At 50.2% G+C, this 17,520-nt stretch overlaps 1 long non-coding RNA gene across 3 annotated transcripts; it reads left to right on the forward strand.

Annotated features, from left to right (window-relative positions):
- Positions 1-3,172: 3,172 nt before the first annotated feature.
- Positions 3,173-15,235, forward strand: LOC136021065 (uncharacterized). Of its 3 annotated transcripts, XR_010615660.1 has the most exons (4): positions 3,173-3,299; positions 4,057-4,116; positions 12,572-13,817; positions 14,206-15,235. It is a non-coding gene; the product is annotated as an uncharacterized LOC136021065 (long non-coding RNA). The 3 variants fall into 3 exon arrangements; XR_010615659.1 differs by lacking the exons at positions 12,572-13,817; positions 14,206-15,235 and adding an exon at positions 7,269-10,266; XR_010615658.1 differs by lacking the exons at positions 12,572-13,817; positions 14,206-15,235 and adding an exon at positions 4,670-4,905.
- The last annotated feature ends 2,285 nt before the right edge of the window (positions 15,236-17,520 follow it).

Below are 17,520 nucleotides of genomic sequence, written 5' to 3' on the forward strand. Positions count from 1 at the left end.
GGGGGTTGTCTAAAGGAGACCACTCTCATACCAAGTTATGGGATCAGTGTTTTAAATACAACTTGACTGATAATTGAATCAATTGATTCACTTTATGGTTGCTTTGAAAACAGCTCTTTCAGGACTCTTGCCAAACCTGCGATTTCCACAGTCCCCTCTGCCCCTGCACTGCTCCCTGATGGATGGCTCTGCATCAGCACCCAGACAAGCATGGGGTGCAGGGAGCTGCTTTCCCTGCACCAGATCCCTTCCCCAGCACGTGTCAGATCCTTTTCACCCCACTGATCTCCGAACACACTGCATGGGCAGTCAACGTTAATGTCCTCCCCCTGCCCTGTGTTTTCAGGTGGGGAAACTGAGGCACTTTCAAACTGAGTGATGGGGCTGGCCTCAGTAGGCAGTGAAGCAATGCAGACAGAGGCAGAATTTGGCCATTAAAATAATGAAAGGCCATAGGACACTCTTACAACTTGTGCTCTTTTCCTCATCAACCTTTTAGGACACTGGGGAAGACCCAGGTCTACCACAAACACTGATGTGCATGAAATGAGTTATTTCCAATGAGCTCCTTGTGGTGTCAGCCTCTCCCCACACTGCCTACCGTAACAAACCCAACCTTTTGCAGTTAATCCCTCCACAGGCAAATGCTAAAAGAAAGCCAAAAACCAGATGAAATCAGGGCTTATATCCTATCACTGACCTTGCTTTTACATAGGCCATGGGGCTGCTGCCATGCTTCTCCAGGCTGCCCGCACTGCAGCCAGGGTGAGCATCCTGGTCCGTCCCTCCCCACCTCTCCATGGGCTGACAGAGACGGATGGCAGCGTGACCAGGAACGTGCTGTCGGGCTCGGGCTTTCCTCCCAGGAGAAAGCTGCAAGCCTTTGAGAGAGCCCCGTGATGAAGATGTAAGAGCAGTGTTTGACACGGAGCTCCCTTGTTGGGGCAGTTGTGGCTCGCGTCAGCCGTCTGCCAGCCAGGTCCCCCACCTAAGAGGGTCGCTGTGCTTCAGGGCTCCTTTCCTGGCCGCAAGAAGCGGTTAGGGGAACACACATTGCAATAGGAGATATGCTTGGGGACAAGCTGTAAGAACCATTTTAGTCGGGGAGGACAAAGTCATGAACTGAAACAGGGGAGGCTCAGGTTAGATATAAGGAAGAAGTTCTTTACTATGAAGGTGGTGAGGCACTGGAATGGGCTGCTCAGAGAAGCAGTGAATATCCCATCCTTGGCAGTGTTCAAGGCCAGGCTGGACAGAGCCATGGGTGACACGGTCTAGTGTGAGGTGTCCCTGCCAGTTGTAGGGGGTTGGAACTGGATGACCTTAAGGTCCTTTCCAATCCAAACCATTCTATGAAAACAACCAGGAAGAATCACAGGGGGAAAGATGAGGGAAGAAATGCTCATTCCGCCTGCAATAATAGGAGAGAAGGATGAGCAATGAGAGACAAACCCCTCCTGGGCAAGAGCCCTGTGAGCCTGCACCCGAAGGAGTTAATTCCCCAACCAGTGCACTAAGTGGTCAGCAGCCCAATAAATTATGCCCTGGAAAGACAAACCACAATCATCATTAGTCACGGCTCATTGGCCTGTTAAGGCTCCTCAGTGAAGTTTATCTCTTCCCTCCTGTCCACCGGCAGCCATATTTCATGCTCCGAAAACAGATGACCCCGGGGGTCAGCGAAATGAAAGCCCCATTCAACAGGTCTGCGAAGGACTCGCCACGGAAAGAAACGGCCGAGGTCAAAATAACATTGAGATACGGGCAGCCCTTCAGCCGCTGCCCTCCCGGAGCAGACACACACCACACGCTCAAGTGACCAAGACATGTTAATCCGTTTCAGGATCAGGCAGGGTCAGGCTGGGGCTGGGAGGAACAGTGGCATAATTAGGTGAGGGTGACCTCCATAAAACAGTAATGGGCTTCCAGAGGCACGCTGGTGTGCTCTGCACCGCTCTTCGCAAGATGGGGAGGGCTAAGAGGGATGGAGGGAGTCATAGAATCATAGAATAGGTAGGGTTGGAAAGGACCTTAAGATCATCCAGTTTCAACCCCCCTGCCATGGGCTGGGACACCTCACACTAAACCATCCCACCCAAGGCTCTGTCCAAGCTGGCCTTGAACACTGCCAGGGATAAGAGCATTTATCACTTCTTTGGGCAACCCATTCCAGTGCCTCACCACCCTTAGAATAAAGAACTTCTTCCTTATAGCCAATCTAAACTTCCCCTGTTTCAGTTTTAACCCGTTACCCCTTGTCCTGTCACTACAGTCCCTGATGAAGAGTCCCTCCCTATCATCCCTATAGGCCCCCTTCAGGTACTGGAAGGATGCTATGAGGTCTCCACGCACCCTTCTCTCCTCCAGGCTGAATAGCCCCAACTTCCTCAGCCTGTCTTCATACAGGAGGTGCTCCAGTCCCCTGATCATCCTCGTGGCCACCTCTGGGCTTGTTCCAGCAGTTCCATGTCCTTTTCATGTTGAGGACACCAGAACTGCACACAATGCTCCAGGTGAGGTCTCACAAGACCCAGGTATTGTCCCACTCTTTGCAAGATGGGAATGGCCAAGAGGGATGGAGGGGGTCCCAACTATTGTCATGTACAGCCTGGCTTCTTTGGGTGATAACAGATATTTAGACTCTGGAAGGCACGTACCCAGTAGTATAATTTTCCTGATGCTGGAGGTAAAATCTGGGGCTGAACCCGCTTTGACATCCATGTCTCTATAAACAAAGCATTTTCAAACCAGCTCCCCTCATGCCTCTGAGCCGTGCTTTTTGAGCACCATAAATCAGAAGGTGCTGGCTCAGGGCTTTTCCAGCGAGGGAAACAGCAGAGGAGTGAGGAACAGAGGTAATTCCAGCTAACGTTCCGCTGAGATAACTTCTTTTCAAGACAGCTTGTGGAGATCACGTTTCGAAACAGCTATTTGTCTGCCTATTTATTGCAACATGCGTCATGGGGTGGTTGAATACAAAGCAATAGAGATGATGTGATTGGGGACATTCAGTCTCCCTCCCTCCCTCATTACAGCTGTGCCTGGGCACAGATAACGGCTCTGCTGCAGGTGCAGTGCATCCCAGCCCTGGATCCCTGCCACGGCTGCAGGAGGAGTCTTATAAAGGGAAGGGATGATGAGTAGGGCTGTGTTTTCTCTCTTTCCTCATTGCTGGTTGGAGATGCAGCAGCTCCTGCCTCTGAGCGCTGTTTGCAGCCAGTGATTTGCAAAGGAGGCCTGGAGGATTTGGGTACCCCAATGCAGGAGTCCTGGCTGGTGGGGATGGAGGGGAAGGAGAGGTATCCTCCATCCCTGCAAGGCTGGTGTTGGGTCTGTCTCCACTAGCTCCCATGGGTGAAGGATGGGGTCTGTGTCTCTCCCTATGGAGGCTGGGATGCTCTGCCTGAGGGATTTCAGGCAGCACAAGGATGGTATCAGGGAGCTGAGTGGGGGGTGCTTACAGTGGAGCTGTGATGTGGAGTCTCTATTTCTGCCCTGGTGTCTATTTAGGGCCCTCAGTTCTCCTGCTGTGTAACTCAAATGACTGAAATAAGCAGCGTCATCCCTCTTCCCTTGTGTTGATCTGCCAGGAAAACTTCAAACTAACAAACCCATCTGTTCTAGATGAAAGTTGTGGGGGTTTCCACTGGATTTAGTTGTATTTTTCCAGTTAGAGATGGAAGTCTTTGCTACAGAAACTCATGTTGGGAGAGCTTTCTGCAAAGCCCACATCCCACTTGGAACTCCAGCCTCTATCCCTATCTGCTAAGCCCTCATAGGACCCTTCTTCTCCCGTCTTAGGTTGTGGGGTGGTACTGAGTCCTATCCAAGGAGCTGGGGTGTTGCACTACAAAAGCCACTTGCAACCTCCCAGCCTGCAGAAGGTCACAGCAGTTGCTTGTGGCAGCCTAGGGAATTGAGCCACGATATTCCACATCCCAGCTGAGCATGCCAGCCTCCAGCCCGTGCTTCCTCCCCGCTGGCCACTAGCTACTTCAGATGACAACACACGGTCAGGACAAGGTGTGAACTGATGTGGTATCGATTTGTTTCTAGACAAGGAGGATGAAAATGGATAGCAAAGTATGAGCATGAAGGACGTGGAGCTGGCAGCAGGTAAGGTTTGCTCTTCACGTCCTTTTATTTACAAGCTGGTCAGAAGTAGACCCAGGTGAGCCTGGGGAGTGGGGACAGTACGTAATGCATATGGGGTTTTATGCTCCAGTCAATAAGGAAGCCATTAGTTAAGTTGTAATTAGCTTCTTATGGTGGTGGTCCATGTGCTGCACACAAGCTGGGGATGAGTGCTGTCAGGCTCTTCTGTCTGCATGCAGCACAGCAGAGCCTGTTGTCTGTATCAGACATACTTCCCTTTACTCACCTAAAGTCTATCCTATTTTCTACCTTTCCCCTAAGTCACCTTCCCGTTGCCATTGAATTAAAGCCCATTTTATCAGCTCCTTCGAAATGCCTACATCAGCAAGGCAAAGTGGCAGCAGTGGCTGGACAGGCAGAGCAGGCAGGAGATGCAGGAGAGAGGTCTGAGCAGGGCAGCAGGCACGGTGCTAGAGGAAAATTCACAGGCTCAGGCCCTGGGCCCCCTTTTTATTACGTTTTACACCGAACAAGCCAGATTGAGTTACCATTGTGTTCTCATCTGCTCTATCAGGGCTGCATCCAGATCCGAAGGCTGCAGGGGTGGAAAAAGGGAGCCACGGAGATGTCGGTTCTGGCCATCAGCAAATATATCAAGTGTATAAATAAAGAGCAGGCAATATTTCATAAGCTTAGAGTGGGATTTAGCTGTCCAGGGGAGTCTGGAAGAAAAGGAGCACAGCTACCATTTCCCCAGTCCCCAGGACTGTGTAACTTAGATGAATCTCCACTTTCTTTTTGTCCCTGGATAATAGAGGCATTTCTAAGCTGTGTTTGCTGGCTCCTCCCTCATCCTTGCCAGCTTTACCAGTGCAGAATGGCTGCTGGCAAAGCTGGAAGTGCAGAAGCAAGCCTGAACAGTGAGATTTTAATAGCTGGTTTCCAGAATAACAGGTATATTGTTCTGGAAAGCTCTGGAGTTTGGAATGAGAACTAATAAGGATTTCATGTGGTGATGTACACAGGAAGATGCAGAAGGGCAATGTACCCAAGAGCTACTTGCAGGTGGATATCCCTCCTCCTGAGGTGCTCTGGGAGGATGAAATGGGGCATCAGTAGTTGTGTACGTGTTTTAATGGCTTCTTACCTTCTAAAGATTGAAGCTGGTGACTGCTGGTAGGCATGGACCTGTCCCCGCTGAGTGAGGAACTGTTGAGCTTCACCAGGGACTGCAGCGATAGGACAAGGGGTGATGGGTTTAAACTGAAACGGGGGAAGTTTAGGTTAGATATAAGGCAGAAGTTCTTTACTGTGAGGATGGGGAGGTGCTGGCACAGGGTGCCCAGAGAAGCTGTGGCTGCCCCATCCCTGGCAGTGCTCAAGGCCAGGTTGGACACAGGGGCTTGGAGCAAGCTGCTCCAGTGGAAGGTGTCCCTGCCTGTGGCAGGGGGTTGGAACAGGATGATCTTCATGTCTGTTTTGACCCATACCAGGATCATTCTCTGATCTCAGTTTGGTTATGCCAATGTAGAAACCAAGCCACCCCTTCACCCATTTGCTCCCTCCACAAGTCCTGTGTCCAATCTTGGGCTTTCAGCTTTAAGTTGCAATATTTGCTTGAGCTGTATCAGAGCATCTACTCTGCCCTCACCATCACATGGCACATGGTGGTAGCAGCTAGTTTAGAAGAAGTACTGCAGCCCTTTTCTGACTGTTACTCCACTTCTACAGACAAAGCTGAGTTTGGCATCCTCGGTAGAGTTTAATATTGCTTCTCCACTTGTAATTTGTCATGGCCCTATCGGAACATCTGCATCCTGGCCTCTTATTAAGCCCTTAGAAAAATAGAAGCATCTAATGCCTGAATAGTTTTAAATTTGGAAGCAGAGTGGGAGTAGATAGAAGAGAATACATTCCCCTTCACGTAATCACCAGAGGAGGACAGTTCTGAACAATGACCAGATCGTCCTCACACTAATGATGACAGCAATTTCAGACTTATCGCACCCCAGCACTATATTAAGGCACTGAGATTACCTTGTTCTTGATTAGCACAACATCTGCTGGAAATCAGCACGGAGAAGGCTGGTGTAGGGGCTAAAAAGCTTTATGGTGGAACAGAGAAAATACTCTCCCATGGGGAGAATAATACCTTGGCCCTTCTGGGTGGTGCTCTGTGCTGATGCTCTGTAGGAGCCAGAAACATGAGATGCAGCCACTTGCCTCAAGTTGATGAGGACATCAGTCACTGATATCAGCAGGTCCCAGATCTGTCCAGCCATGTGGTCTGGGGTCAGTTTCTTCCCTTTTTCTTGCCTATTCCAAGTATTTTGCATATGAAGACAGGCTGAGAAAGTTGGGGCTGCTCAGCCTCTAGAAGAGAAGCTGTGTGGAGACCTCAGAGCAGCCTCCAGTGTCTGAAGGGGGGTTTACAGGGATGCTGGGGAGGGACTCTTCATCAGGGACTGTAGCGATAGGACAAGGAGTGATGGGTTCAGACTGAAACAGGAGAGATTTAGGTTGGATTTAAGGCAGAAGCTCTCCCCTGTGAGGGTGCTGAGGCACTCGCACAGAGTGCCCAGAGAAGCTGTGGCTGCCTGTTCAAGTGTTCAAGACCAGGTTGGACAGAGCCTTGGGTGGCATGGTCTAGTGTGAGGCATCCCTGCCTATGATGGGGTTTGGAACTGGATGATCTTAAGGTCCTTTTTCAACCCAAACATTCTATGATTGTGGGCACTGCTCCTTGCATGGCACACCAAGTTTGATGCATGTCACTGCTGTGCTTGCCACGATGCAGGACAAAGACCCCATTTCCTATATTAAAATATTCCCAAGCTGGCTAGTCTTAACACATTGATACCAAAATACTTGGATATATAAGCAACCCGGACTGGGGTAGGAACTTTCTGCCCTTTATCCTGCCTTGCACTGGAACCTGCTCTGCCCTGAAAGAGCCTCAACTTCCTCAGTTTCCTGAGGAATAATGAACAAAACTTGTGGATAACTTTAGGAGTGACTCACTGACTTGGTTCCCTGCCTGGCCTGGTTAGTACCTCATCTCCATGGCCCTCCTTGCTTGTAGCTAGGAGGAGCATCTCTTTGTATTATATTTGCTGATTCTCATGTTGAGCAGTTGCAGCAGTTTGTTAGAAGGGTTACTTTGATTTTTACAGGCCATTTAAGTTATCCAGGATGCAGGAATAGTGAAGCCTGGGGCTGCGAGGGTATTCTGTGGTCTTGTAGCTAAAAATGCAGCAAAGGCTCTGAATTATGAAGACCTGGACCTGCAGTGGTGGTGGATTTTCTTCTATCTGAAGTATGCAGTTCCAGACGCTGTGCTGCGCTTCTGAAGGTGATATCTGAGCCTTGCCATTCATCACAGGCCGTGGCAGCCCATGGTTTGATTTCCTACGGCATATGGATGATCTGGGGGATGAGGAGCGTTATTGCCAGGCATTGTGTTGATGTGTGGCTCTGCACAATAGGTCAGAAATCCAGTTCAGCCTTCTTCAGGCTGCCCTGCTTCTCCTCAGGAATCACTGACGCTGATCTGCAGAACCTCAGCTCAAGGAGCTTTCAAAGGGCCATTTTAGCAGCCAGTGCAAACCATCCATCAGTGCTCCTGTCTACGCTCTAACTTGCTCCTTTCTGGGTTGCCTTAATTCGGTTATGATGAAATTTAGAGGAACTGCTCCTGACAAATGAGACCTTCTCTAGTGGGTTGCTCCTTTAAACCATTAACACATGCTTAAATATTGTCAGGACTTGAGAACATTTAAGTCCTCAGAGATCCTTCACTGTTGAAGGCAGCTTCTGGCATGCGGTGGACCACTGCTACCCAAGCTTGTACCAGCGCAAGGGTATCTTTGTCCTGCTCATCCACCCCAAGCATATTAAGAGAGTTACAGGACAGATGAAAAGCAGCTTGAGGTTATAATAGCAGGGTAACTGTTTATAAGCAGCAGAAGAGGAAGGTGATGGAGAGGTAGAGTGAATGATGCTTACTTAAGACTTCTCCATGTTTCACATGGATCTCGAGGAGCTTTGGCTTTCAAGGAAAAGCCTTGCAGTAAGAACAAAGGTTTTATGCCATTCCTTCCAGATCAGATGCCCGACATCCATTGCAACTAAGCCTGCCCTCCAAAGAAAGAACCCCCAAGAGTTCTTTCTCCTCCTCCCAACCTTTCCAGCGCCGGTTTCCACTGGTGCTGCTGTGACAAGTCTCTCTGGAGGGCACCAAGAGCTGTGATGGCAAATACTCATTAATTGATTCACTGGGCCCAAGGAAGCATCCGATCCAATTAGAGATACATAATTTATGCCATCGAACACAGAGGCTGGGACACCATCGATCCAGGGCGAGAAAGGGGCAGACAGCTGTTCTGGTGTCAGGGTTATGGAACCTGAACTGAGATGATGATCCTTCAGCAGCAGCTGGGGGTGGCAGGGGACCACCAGCCTGAGATGAACCAGCTGAGGTCTCCACACGCTGCAGACACGACCATTTCTGTTCTTTAATCTTGACCACACCAAGGGCTTTGAAGCCCACAGAGCTCCTGAAGGTTTTAGTGCTCAATGAGCCCAGGTACAGCACAGGTTTAAGAGGTAACAACCAAAGGCAACTTTTTACCATGAGACCACACAGCCCAACCACCTTAGTTTTCAAAAAGCCATTGGTCATCCTAGGAAGCCCATATCCTTAGGGCACATCATGCTTGGAGCAGAGAAATACCTCCTCCAGAAGCACCAGGGAGGAACTTGGTTGTAGTAATAGGACAAGTAATAGGACAACACCAGTTCTACTATTTTGGTGTTTGGTGGCTTCATATAATGTGAGAAGCAGCAAGAGGAAAAGTCCTAATGAATATGCAGGTATGTGCTATACGTCGGGACATGGAAGCTTCAGGCCAGACCACTGCACGCTGTGCTCATCCCATTCAAAGTGCCTTTGGAAGACAGAAAATCCTGGTGTTCCCTAATGTCACTTTAATTCCCAACCTTTGCTCCTGATGGAGCAGCTGAAGGAGGAGGAGAGTGGTTGAGGATATAAAAATCCTAATTTTACTTTAATTCTAAAGCAAATATATCCTTATATCATTTAATCCTAAACAGAGGATGGTTTTATGAGTAGGATTCTTATATCTTTTTAATTGTAAAGCAAATAGATCCTTCTAATCCTAAAGCAAATATAACCTTATATCCTTTGGTATGTAAGAATCCTAATTTTGCTTTCATTATCAACCTTTGCTTCATGTGAAGGGCTTAGGGAGGAGGAGAGTGGGTTGTTGTCAGTATATGGAAAGGAAGGAACAGAAGGAGATGAATGTAGCTCATGACATCAGGAGGCCACTGTAATGGCCATACAAATAACTGTATATGACTGTTATGGCAGCTGGGGGGCCTGTGACCTTAAAGGTGTCCTGCTATGGGAGGAAGAGTGACTGAGGGTGCCCTTCCCATGGATCACTCTCCTGTGTCCATTCCTAATGGAGGGACATTCCAGGGATCGGGTCTGAAACGTGGGCAAAGAGTTTTCCGAGGAGGCCAGAATAGTTCAGGTTCTACCATCCCGTCTTTGGGGTATTTTAATGGCTGAGGGATTGCTAACATGAGCCAGATGGAGACTTCCCACCCACTTTGATGGAATTTGGAGCAGACCCAATGTGAGTGGGTCCTTATCGAGGGGGACAAAAGGGGAAAGCTTTGCGAGATTTAAGTGGTCCAGAGAAGCAAGGATCGCTCAGCTGAGATCCCCCTGGACCGAGCACATGGTTATTTCAGGCAAAGGCAATCTGTTATTTCCACCCCTGAACATTTATTTGGGTTAGGGTGGGAAAATCCGATTGACTTGCCAAAATCCCACTGGGGTGGTAAAAATACAAATCCCACATCTTATTATGTGTGTATTCTGAAAAGTGGTTAGTGACTGCGTTTATTGCATCTGGCCACTCGCAGGGAGTTATCCTCTCTCTGCCCCTTCCCCTACATTCACACACTTATACATGAATATGAGTCCTGCCGGGGCCTATTAAACTGCTTTAGGGGGATGGGGCTGGAGTGATCCTATACCCAGCTCCTCGCAGGGCTTCCAGCAGCACATCCTGCAGGTAGAAAACATCTTTCAATGCTGTTTGCCCTACTGGGTGAACCACTGCATGGATGTGGTGTGATGCTTTCCCAGCACCAAAGCTGCATCACCTGCTCAAGGACCTGTTTCATGAGCCAGATGGAGACAGCAAGGATGTGAATTGTTCACAGCATCATCCCTGGACCCTTATCTCCAAGAGGAGCAGGCTGTGTATTTCGTCCAGGTAACATTGAGTTTGACCTGTGATGGATCAAGTAAGGTGGAGGGCGCAGAAGATGAGCCTTAGGAAGATGCTGTTACCTTTGCACTTCATTAGCAGTAGGATAGGTTGCTGATGTGTAAGGGTGGCTGGAATAGGGTTCTGTACATGATTTATGTTTGGAGCTTTGCCAACTATACGTGTGAAGCCACACAGCATCTTCAATCACAGCAGCTATCAATCCATCCCCAAAGCCAAGCGCTTTGTGCACAACACTGCTTCCGGACTCAGTTCTTGGCCCTCCCAGTTCTGGACAGGCAAAGGACAGCAAGAACCTATTGCAATTTTGGCAGCCCTAGGAATGGTTCAGATCCATGCTGCTCCAGGACTAGAATCTCCATCCAAAAGCCACGGCCGCCCCCCCCAGCGCTGTTCCTGGATGCAGCTTTCTGCCAGAGCAAACTGCAGCTGGAGATGATGGCCTTTCTAACCTTTGTATCCAACAGCTACACCTTGGGTTCTGGGTGTAGCATAGGACAAACATAGCACATTCCAACCAGGGCCACTGTGGCTTTCAAAGTGAGATATGAATCTGTTCTGTGACTCATGTACCTCGATCTTATAGCGAGGGTTGGGATGTGTTTGCAGACAAAGTGGCCTCTGAGCTGGATGAAGAGTCAAAAATATCCCTCTTTTGGCTACTCAGAGCTGCCAGTGGATTGGTGCCTCACATCCAAATGGCGCTTTCCAGCCCTACATTCCCAGCTTTGGGCCAGAGCCCTTCACTGTTGGCTTCTCAAGCCCCTCAACTGCCTTATAAGCTACACTGGACCTTATTAATTTGAATCAGTGCCATCCCCTTCTCTCCTTTAGCACTTACTGCAGGGAGCTTGGGTTATGTGCGTGTCAGCATTGGGATGCTGTGAGCTCCTGCCTGATGCTGGCTGAACTCTGCTGCCTCTGCAGACTGGGACTGGCCTGGCACTTTTCAGGCAGGAGAAAGGTACCTCTGGTGCTATCAGAAAGCATCAGCATTTGTGTCATAGCAACACCTCAGAGTCCTGCTGGGTTAAAACCACCGGCTTGAGTGACTGTGAAGAACATGCAAGCTCCTGCTCCTTAGGAAGGTTATGTCTGCATCCAGCAAAGTATTTACTTCCCAAAGCGGCCCAAGGCAATGAGCAGTTCCTCATGTCTTCTGCAACCACAGTAGCCCCATCTCTAGCAATGCCCAGCAATCCAAGGTGAAAGAGGTGCCAAGATACAGACAAAAGATGACCTTGGCATCCATGCTTGTAGCATCCATCGCAGCTTGGTGCCTGCGTGCAAGCTGTTGGAGCCGAAACAAGACACAAACACCCCTCCTTACCCACCTGCACTGATGGTGCTGCATTTAGCTCACGTTCAACAAGCTCTGTGAAGCAGGGAGAGGCATAAAAGCAAAGGGAAGCCATCTCCCAGCCTGACCTTGGGCTCGCAGGACCCCATGGACTTGCCCCCTTTTCTTTGTGAGGCAAGCGCTGGCATGCACGCTTCAGGATAACAGCTTTTACCAGGGAACTCTGGAACCCTCAGGAGGAGCAGAGAGGTAGAATAAAGCAGGTGCTGTGCAAAGGAGGCAGCAGAGCCCACAGAAGGAGAGTTCCCTTTGCTGGCAGATGGGAAATGCATCCTGCTAGAAGGCAAAGAGGGCTGGGGGAGGTTTGCTTCCACCGAGGTGGGGTTGGTTATGGAGCTCACTGATTTGCATAGCTTGGGACCTAGTGCACGTCTCCATAGCATTAGCTCAGGCACTTCCTTCCCCAGCCTCTGAGGGATTGCTTGTTACTTGCATTGGCTTGTATGTTGCTTGTATCTGAGGCTAATTAAACGCTGAGCTCAACCCCCTGATTACAAGGAGAGGGCTGAGCCCATGAGCAGACCACAGTGGAGGATGCCACAGCCCCCAGGCTGACCCCACACCGCCGCAGACCCCCCGTTTGCAGTTAGGACATTATTTACTCTGATACCAGCAAGGTTCTCTTGAAATATATCGAAGGAGAGATTGGGAAAATGAAGTGTATAAGATTTATCCTGCACTAGAGGATTTCAGCATCCAAGAAAGCCAGAGCATCCAGTCCCTCAGACTTAATAGAAACCTCCTGCTTTATTAATGTTGCCTTATTTATTATTTTTCCCCTTGTCCACAGGTCCTGGGCAGAAAGTCAAAGCTGTGTTTGAGGAGCCTTCCTGGAGGTTTTCATTAATAACAAGGCCAGGGAATCCACTGCAAATGTAGAAATAATCGATTTGAGAGCCCTAAAAGGATGGAGAGTGACTCGCTGTGGAAATATTAAGGGAGAAAGTGGGAGTGGGAGGTTCCCCTGGCTCAGTGTTGCCTAGCTGTGAGCTTTGAAAGCTGCCTGAAGGCCAAGGAGATGCTGAGCAGGAGGTAAGGTTGCCTCCGAGCGGCATGGAAAGGCAGTGCTGAGCACTGATCTTCCACTGCTGGATATGCCTGAGCTTAGGAGTGCGGCAGGGTCCTTCTAGGGCTAAAGAGAAAGGGAATAGGTGGACAGAGAGCTTTTGTCAAGCAGATCTGCTCTTTGTTCACATCTTGGAGATGAAGGTCCAGGGTGATGCTCACAGGAGGGACACACAGAAGGATGCTGCTTGATGCTGGACAAGGCAAGGAGTGTCCGGTTCTTGTGGGGATGCTGAGATCATGTCATCTCCTTCCAAGTGATTCCGGCAGCAGAGCCAGTGCTGCTCCTGTGCCTCACAGTTATCTCCTGGCCATGGTGCCACCTCCTCACGCTGGTTTGCTGCACAGGAAGAAGGTGCCACCATGTCTGGACCAGTCCCTGGTGCCTGGAAAGGTGCATCAGAATGGGAGGAAGAACAAGAGACTGTTCCCCATCTCAGCACAGATGTGTCAGCCCCAGTGCCTGAGCAGTTATAATCTTGTATATAACTCAGGCTGCAGTGTGGGAGCCCCACAGAGGCTTCAGGTACCATAGGCTCTGCAGGGGTACACCCCCTTCTCCTTCCAGTGCACCCATTTCTTCTGGCTTTTGTGGTACCAACTGCAGGGATAGATATTCCTGTGGGTTTTTGTCCTGCCAGCTCCATCTGAAGCTGTTTCTTAACCCCAGCTCTGTCTGACACATGCCATCCTGCACATCCTATGTGCTGCTGTACCCTTGTCCTTGCCTGCAATGACTGGATCTAGTCCAGTCCCCTTTTACTGCAGCATCACTTCGGAACAAGACCATCCATCCCAGCACTGTCCTGTGGGGACCTGGATTCAAGCCCTGACAAGGAGGAAGAAAGTGTGTGGCATTCAAAATGCTTCAGTTTGAATGGGAAAAGACCTCAGGGCAGGATCCCTCCTACATGTGGACCAGTCTTCATGCACTGGATGTCTGGGAGAGGACAGGGCTGTTGTGGTGCCAGGTAATGCTCTTTGATACCCAGCAAGGCTTCTTTGAAACCCACAAGCTGCACGGTCTCAGGGTGCAGGTTGGAGGGGTGTTTCATTTGGGCACTCCAGCAGTGGCACTGCTGATAAGCCTTATTTTGCAGCGCCAATATGAGGAACCCTGACAACCATCAGCATTCCCAAACCTGAATGTAGATAGATCCCTTCCAATCCAAACCAGGCTGAAATTCTATTTAAGAGCCCCTTCAAGTTGCTTGAAGGGTTTCACTCCCTGCTCCACATCAAGTTGCAGGAATTGGGGCACAATCTGCTAAACTTCATTGCTTATACTGGTGGAAAATGGGATTTAAATGGGTACAGATCATTAGGAAAGGAGAATCACAGCCTTTCCCTCTGTGCCAGTCCTCCAGGTACGTGCAAAGAGAGGCTTGTATGGAAAGCAGAGCTCCTGCAAAAGAGCTAAAGCACACAAGCAGTGCTCTTCCAGCTACGGGACCTCTGGCCACCAACACTGTGGAGATAGAGAGAGGAAGACGTGGGTTTATATACCAGCTGGGGAAAGGCGGCAGTGAACATGGATGCAGATGGAGACTGATTGCAGGGTCGGATGCCAAACCAGCCTTGCTAGAGCTGCTGGTCAGACCCAGGAGCAGCCCCGCAGCCTGTTGGAGAAGCACTTCAGCTCCTACACGGCTCCTCCTTCGGGGCTTTTCAACAGCTCTGCGGCCCCCCCCAGCCCCAGCCCACTGCGCTGGTGGGCCGAGGGGCTGGAGGCATTTTCCCAGCGCTCTAATCTAACAGCACCAGTGGGAATGTTTACAGCACGCTGCCACTTGAAGCCTTATCAGCCTCCTCCCCTATCTCCCACCGCCCCGGGCTGATAAACGGAGGGGCTGGTGGCACCCAGGGGAAGCACCCAGAGCAAGGGATGGAGCTGGGGACTGGCCAGGCACAAAGCCAGCAGGGCTGGGGTGCTCCTCCTGTGACCCCCCCCCCCCTTTGTGGTGATGAGGATGTGGCGGAGGGGAAGCAGTAAAGCAGAGCTCTTCCCAAAGGAACGCTGCAAGCAAAGGGTTGTACTTGGGAGCAAGCAGTTTCCAGGCCTGGACAAAAGGAACATCGCATGGAAGGCTGACAGGGTACATTGTGGGAACAGGGAAATGCAGCCCCATGGAAATCAGAGGCACACCAGAGAGGGTGGCTCCAGTGTTTCCAAGCAAAGTGGAACCCAGCTGCTGACACCTGCACCTTGGGCCGGTTTTCCCTATATCAGCCTAATGAGCAGAGGATAAAAGGCAGCTTACATGGAGTTGTGCTCTCTGCTCTGTGCTGGAGCTATAACTCTGAGATGGAAGAGCCTGGGAGTGTCTCTTGTCCTGAATGCTGCATGGATGCTAAAGGTGCCTTCATCCTTTTTCCCCACTTGCAGTGCTTAAACAGAGCAGAAAAGTTCAAAGAGACTCTCTCTCTGTATATATATATATATTCAGGAAAGAAAGCTGCCCTGAGATGCCTCTGTGGTTCCCCCCTCCTTGAGCAGCATCCCTCCCTCCCGGCAATATCCCTCGCAGCATCCTGCTGCAGCCGCTCCCGGCGTGGGACACTCCTCCATTGCCCTCTAGCGGCCCCCGGGCCGGGAAGGGGCTGCTCCCCTCTTCCAGCATCCTTGTAGCTCTGGTCCACTCCCCTTCGGTCCGTGTTCCCCTCCCCGCGAGCAGCTCACCCGCTCGGCAGCCCCGTGTCCGTGGTACCCTGTAGGTCGGGTGGGTGGCGAACAGCGGCGTTTGGGGTGTTTTGGGTTGATTTTCCCATGTTTTGGGGTGAAATAACAGTGGGTCACAGCCCCCGGGCACGGGTGACGTGTGCTGACACCTCCCCTGGGTTGTTTCGCAGTCTGGGAGATGTTTTTCCCCAAGCAGATTTGAGATTTTGGAGAATAATTGGGATGGGGAGTTTGGTCTGGGATATTCCCAAGCTTTGCTGTCAATGCGTGTTCACAGAATGATTTGGGTTGGAAAAGACCTTTAAGATCATTGAGTCCAACCATTAATCCAGCACTGCCAAGGCCACCACTAACCCATGTCCCTGAGCACCACATCTGCAAGTCTGTTGAATACCTCCAGGGATGGTGACTCCACCACTGCTCTGCTCAGCCTGTTCCAGTGCTTGTCAACCGTTTTGGTGAAGAAATGTTTCCTAATCTCCGGTCTGAACCTCCCCTGGTGCAACTTGAGGCCGTTTCCTTGTCCTATCACTTGTCACTTGGGAGAAGGGACCAACATTTTAACCCATTCAAGATGAGAAGCGCTGTGTTTTGATGGCGCTCATCCCACATCCAAGAAACCTGGTGCTGCTTGTGACAGCGTGTCCAAAAGAGAGGTAGTGAGGCTGCACGGGAGCTGTGGCATCATTGTGTGAGCATTCCCCCAGCACATGGAACAGAGGAAACTGAGAGGCAAGCTCAGGGAATGGAGGGATATTTGTAACAGGAATGGATTTTGTGGAGCTCCCAGGATGGATCGAGGGCCATAGAGGACCTTGTGGAATGCAGAAGAAAGAGAGGGGCTGGAGAACCACAGAATCCCAGCCTGGTTTGGGTTGGAAAGGACCTTAAAGCTCATCCAGTTCCAGCCCCTGCCACGGGCAGGGACACCTTCCACTGGAGCAGCTTGCTGCAAGTCCGTTCCAACCTGGTTTGAATCACCATGTGTTTCCCAGGGTGCTGGAAGAACTGTACACAGCACCTTTACCCACCTTCCTCGCCTGTCCCCCTTTATCTGAATACATAAGGACCTTTTGGAAACCAAAAATATCCCGCTTTTCCCAGTGTGTGCTCCCGAAATGTCTTTCTGAAGTTAATCCATCCACCAGAGCCCTGGGCTGGATGTTGCTATTCTGGTCCCTGCGGTAACAGGAACTGTCTGTGTGACTTGTCAGGACCTGCTTCATCGCAGACATGAGATCACAGTCTCATTTCTCAGTTATGGATAAATACATTCCTGCCACGACTGGAAACATGATGGAAGCATAAGTGAAGGCTTCCTGAGCCTGCTGACAGCCTGAAACACCATGTCCTTGGTGTGTTCTGTTTGCTACAGTGGTCCCAAAGCTCCAGGCAGGGGGAGAAGATGCTGCAGGAGGATGAAACAGAATCATAGAATGGTTTGGGTTGGAAAGAACCCTAAGATCATCCAGTTCCAACCCTCCGCCATGGGCAGGGATATGTTGTCATCACATCCTCTGCAGGCCTGTCTGGAGGTGTTTGAGATCTTGGGCTCTTCCTCCAGCACTGGTCTACTTAGGACAGGAATGGGCAGCGGTGCCACCCTGGATTGTGGTCCCTGCACATCCCTTTGTGATGCCTGATGTTGGAGGAGAGAGGGCATCACATAAGACTTTGAAGTGTGGGGGATTTTTAATATGAAAGCAGCACTAAGGGAAACTGTATTTTTTCTTTATCCCTCAGAAAAACAGAATATGGGAGATGAAATGGGAGCACATCAACGCACACAAACCGCAGCTTAGACCGTGACACCATGCACAGACAGCAGACACATAAGCCAGGTAAGAGGGAAATGAAATGTGGGCCATGGTTTGCACAGCAGAAACCACAAGTGCAGAAAAAGGAGGAATGAAGCCTAGGAAAAGGAAGTGATGCAGCAAAGTCAGAGACTAACAGAAAAAACCCCAAAGAACCAGTGCAACAATGGGGGAATC

This window comes from Lathamus discolor, chromosome 12 (assembly GCF_037157495.1).
Source record: "Lathamus discolor isolate bLatDis1 chromosome 12, bLatDis1.hap1, whole genome shotgun sequence".
Lineage (NCBI taxonomy): Eukaryota > Metazoa > Chordata > Aves > Psittaciformes > Psittacidae > Lathamus > Lathamus discolor.